Consider the following 5,462-nt stretch of genomic DNA (forward strand, 5'->3'; position numbering starts at 1 on the left):
ACAATAGGCTCAGCGCAGACTATTTCCAGAAGCGATGGAGATGAACCATGTGCGATAATGAACGAGCAAAATTGTAACGGAAGCCAAATTTCTGTTGTCGTTTGTTGTTGAGCTCTAGAATACCACCGCAGTGTACGGCTGCCTAGCCCCTCCGTCCCAGAGCTCTCTCCAGGCGTCATCCATGGCACCGCAGCGCACAGTAACTGGTAAGGAAACGATGGCATCCCGCCGCGCCGCGTTCCTCCCCGCCCGCGACCGCACACATGGTAAGGATGCGATGGCATCTCACCGCGCTGAGTTCATCGCTGCCAGCGGCCACACAGTTACATGGGCGGACTTTGAGGCTGCCATGGCCAAATGGGTGGTGGATCTAGAGGCGGCCAAAGCCGCACAGAAGGAGCGGAAAAGGCAGAAAGCAGTCAAGAAAAGTGAGTCCCGCTGCCGCAAGAAAGAAGAGGCCGCACGCCGTGGTGAGGAGAGCTTGGCAGAGATCGAAGCACGGTGGGCTGCCGCCTACAAGGCCGGGAAGGAGAACAGCAGCGTCTGGCCAACATGCCCCGATGGCAGCATGTGAGAAGTAGTTTAAGTTTGTAGTATTAGAGCAAATTACCAGTAGTACTTTAAGTTTGTAGTATTAACGTACAATGTCGGTAAGAGCATCCTTTGAGGGCTTTGAGCGTTGATTATCACGTGTGCCCGTGTGCGTTTTTTGCGTTAATCATTAGAAGATCACAAAACACACGGTTTCTATGCCGTACCCGTCTGCGTTTTTTTGCGTTAATGATCCATAAGTCAGTTATATGTGCGAAGTTTCTTAATAAACTAGGTGTACCATTGACCGAAAAAATCAACTACACGTGTGCATTTTTTTGAGACAGGATCTGCCAACTTTCTGTTTTCTCACACACAAGTATTTTACGCGCTTCGTATCTGTTGTGTGTTTCCCCCACCCAAGTTTCAAATTTCACAGCGAAATTTTCATTAGGCGCGCGATTTCAGAATTTATTCCTCCAACCACATCCCCACCCATCAAATTTCCTCAGTATCTCCCCCCCCCCCCCGCGCCTCCCCCTACCGGCATCTCAAACCGCCACCGCCGCAACCACAACTCGCCTTCGCCGCCGCTGACTTTGGGCGGGTTCTGGCCAAGATGAAGTGCCCCAGCAACTACCTCTCAGGACTTACCAAGTATGTACTCACCAGTTCAATCTTACCAATACCAGTTGCAATTAATGGCTATGTTTTGTACGGTCGATGTATTAAGCATCTCATAGTAAACATACCTAACACATTTTAGCTATTTTCCCTACCTTTTTATAGACAACTGGGTCATTATCTGCTCTGGCAGCACCTGCCTTGTGATGATTAACTCTACCAATTGCATTTTTATCAGTACCAGTTTCAATGGCCATTAAGCCTATTGCAATTAACAGTTGTATACATTTTTAAAGAGTTGTATTTCAATGGCTACATACTTACAAAACATGAATTAGGATGTTGTTAAGCCTATTGCAATTAACAGTTGTATCCATTTTTTAATCCGTCCCTTTGCTACCGTGCTACTCTTTAGCAATGAAGATATCACTACAGATGCTGCCGTTTTATTACCATTTGCTATTTTTGGTGGATGTTAACCCTGTTGAAGTTAATATTGGCTTTCCATGTACTTACATAGGGCTACAATGGGCGATGTTGTTGTTTGCTGTCGAGGTTAGCTGCATCCCATGTCTTATACACCATCTATTCCTAAATATAAGTATTTTTAGATATTCCAATATAGACTACATAAGGAGAAAATGAGTGAATCTAGATTCAAATCTAAACTATATCTATAATTCTATATACATCCGTATGTAGTTCATATTGAAATCTCTAAAAAATACTTGTACTTAGGAACATAGGTAGTTGTGTTTTACATCATTTGTGCAATCTCAGTTTAGCTTCTAACATTTACTGGTTGCTTGTAGGTACATATATGAGCGGTACTGATCCACGCTTCGATCCTTTTGCGTATGGGGCAATGAGATATTCATGAACAAGCGTCAAGTGAGGAAACTAAGAAAGATTGTTAGGTGAAAGAAATGGGTGATTGGAATTAAGCTCTTTATTTACACTTTCTCCAAGACAACAGTGAACTTTAGGATGGTAAGTAATGTGTTGCCTTTTTCCCCTGCCCACAACAAGTTACTCTATTAGACCTCGGTATCTGATATTTTTCTCTTTTCAGTGGTTTCCGAAGCTATTTACTGATGATTACCTTGCAAACTACATGAACGGAGTGGAGCGACTAAGGTTAAAGTATATAATTCATGCTACCATGATAATGCTCTAGAAGTCTTCCTAAAGGCGGTGAAGGATGGGCGGGTGATCGTCACAAGGGGTTGGACAAAAGTGGTTCGTTCCTATGGCACGCAGCAAGGCACATTATGGGCATTCCGCTTCTTCAACACCATCGGCTGTCAAAGTGATTTACACTTGTCTCTTCACCTTTACCGCCTTTAAATATTGTGGTTCATCATAGTTAATTGCTGTCTAATCCTGTAATTACTGAACATATTGTACTGACAATTTTATTTATGGATTCATTGTTGAATCATTGTGCTGAGAATTTGAATTGCATGTTTCATATTTCAAAATTTCCAATTCAAATAATAAATTACAGGCAAAAATAAAAATATACAGGAGCTAATAAAATAATGTGCACACGGTTAGAAAGAAAACAGCGTGTGTGATGTAAAAAGAGAACAGACGGTCATGGAACTTTGCAAATGGTTCTGGCAGTAAAAGCGCTTGTGATGGATAGCCCAATGCCACACAGTTTTCTTCATCAAATCGTGTGTGATGTAGTTGGTAAAAGCAAACAGTTAACCAAGGCAGAGCGTGTGTGATAGTTACACCTCTGAGCCTGTACATAAAATTGTGTGGGATTTACATATGAATGGAAACGTTTTCCCTGGATTGACTGTGTGGGATGTACATAAGAACAGAAATGTATTCCTTGGATTGACTGTGTGTGATATACATACGAACGGAAACGCTTTCCCTGGATTAACTGTGTGGGATGTACATAAGAACGGAAATGTATTCCTTGGATTGACTCTGTGTGATATACATACGAACGGAAATGTTTTTCTGGGATTCACCGTGTGGGATGTACATACGAACGGAAATGATTGGGTTTCGATGCCTCGTCGGATCGCAGATGAGCTCATTTTGCCCCAGCCTGTGTCCCAGGAGGGCCTATCCCCAATGGTTTCTGGGTCGTGTGGGAAGGACCCCCTATAACCCACACTCACTTGGAGATGGTTCCAAATGCCGTCGTGGAAAGGGGTTAAAAAACGTTTGTATAGAACCGACGCGTACCAGTGTAGTTCCAAAGTGATAGATATTCAAGAGGGATATAATAAAAACTTTCATGAAGATCATTGTACAAAATAAACTTGATTCTTTGTAATAATTTTGCGATATGATGATATAATATGTGAGTCATGTTGATGACTAATTATGCTTTAGTAAGAATATTGATGTTAAGGTTTGTGATTCCCTATGCAAGCACGAATGTCAATAGTTATGCAATGAAATTACATCCTACTTATGGTGCATTATTCGGTGTTAGCTATGCTTAATGCTCGCTTATGAGATTTTTTGTTTCTTGGTTGGATACTTCTCAATCTTTTGCTAGCCTTCACTTGCACTAAGTATGATTACTACTTGTGCATCCAAAATCCTTAAACCAGTTTTGCCACATGTGTCCACTATACCTACCGATATGCGGTATTCTTTTGCGAAAATTTGTATGTGCCATCTCTAATCTTCAAAATATATTTCCTTTTTGTGTGCTCGTACCACTCATGAAACGATAGGGGGTGGCTGATATTTTTCCAATCTAGATGTGCTATTCTCAAGATGAGTGTTTATTCACTTGTCATTGCACGAGAGTACGGCAATGGTATTAGGGATGCCCAGTCCCGAAATGAAAAATGAATTTAGTTTATGTTGTCAAATAATAAATTCCTTGGAAAGTATTGGTATGGACGGCACCTGTGGATTCGGTTAGCCGTGGAATGTGAAAGTATGGTGGGAAAAGGAATAAACTTTATTTTCTGTTTGGGAACCGCTTATCATATATCTAGCATGGAAAGTATTGGGAACTACTCGATCGTTTTCGTTGACAGGAAAAGCATGCCACCCAAAATATTTTTATCTCTATCTTTTTCGCTTTGAGCTCTGGCACCTCTACAAATCCCTACTTCCCTCTACGAAGGGCCTTTTTATTTACTTTATGCAATTTTTATTTGAGTCTCCATCTTCTCTTATAAAGCACCAACTAAGGGGCACCATGATCGTACTTGAGCATTGGGTGTAGCTAATATGCGAGTGTGTTTCATGAATGGATCAATGATTGAGCATAATGGGCTAGGGATAACTTGCTTTAGTGTTGATATTTTGAAAGACATGGTTGCTTGTTGATATGCTTGAGTATTGAAATCTTCATGTCAAAACTAGACTATTGCTTTGAATCATATAAAAGTCCAAATGTCCATGCTACCAAGAAAAGAATATGTGGTGAACATGTTAGGCAACATTCCACATCAAAAAATTTGTTTTTATCATTTACCAACTTGAGGACGAGCAGGAACCAAGCTTGAGGATGCTGATACGTCTCCAACGTATCTATAATTTTTTTATTGTTCCATGCTGTTATTTTGTCAATCTTGGATGTTTTACAATCATTTTATAGCAACTTTATATCATATTTTTGGACTAATCTATTGACATAGTGCCCAGTGCCAGTTGCTATTTTTTGCTTTTTTTTACTTCACGCAAAATCAATACCAAACGGAGTCCAAACGTAGCGAAACTTTTTGGAGAATTTTTCTGGGCCAGAAGACACAAGATGGGCCAAAGAAGTAACAGAGGGGTTCCCCGAGGGGGGCACAACCCACCTGGGCGCGCCTGGGGCCCCAGGCGCGCCCTGGCGGGTTGTGCCCACCTCGGTGGCCTCCTGCACCGCCTCTTTTCTATATAAATACCCCAATATTCCAAAAACCCTAGGGGAGTCGACGAAACACAATTCCAGCCGCCGCAAGTTCCAGAAACAAGAGATCTAATCTAGACACCATCACGGAGGGGTTCATCATCCTCATTGGTGCCTCTCCGATGATGCATGAGTAGTTCATTGTAGACCTACGGGTCCGTAGTTAGTAGCTAGATGGCTTCCTCTCTCTCTCTCTCTTTTGATTCTCAATACAATGGTCTCTTGGAGATCTATTTGATGCAACTCTTTTTGCGATGTGTATGTTGGGATCCGATGAACTTTGAATTTATGATCAGATCTATGTTTTTATCCATGAAAGGTATTTGAGTCCTTTGATCTCTTATATGCATGATTACTTATAGCCTCGTATTTCTTCTTCGAATCTTTGGTTTAGTTAGGCCGACTAGATCCATTTTTCTTGCCA

Source organism: Triticum aestivum, chromosome 4D, assembly GCF_018294505.1.
Source record: "Triticum aestivum cultivar Chinese Spring chromosome 4D, IWGSC CS RefSeq v2.1, whole genome shotgun sequence".
In the NCBI taxonomy this organism is placed as follows: Eukaryota; Viridiplantae; Streptophyta; class Magnoliopsida; order Poales; family Poaceae; genus Triticum; species Triticum aestivum.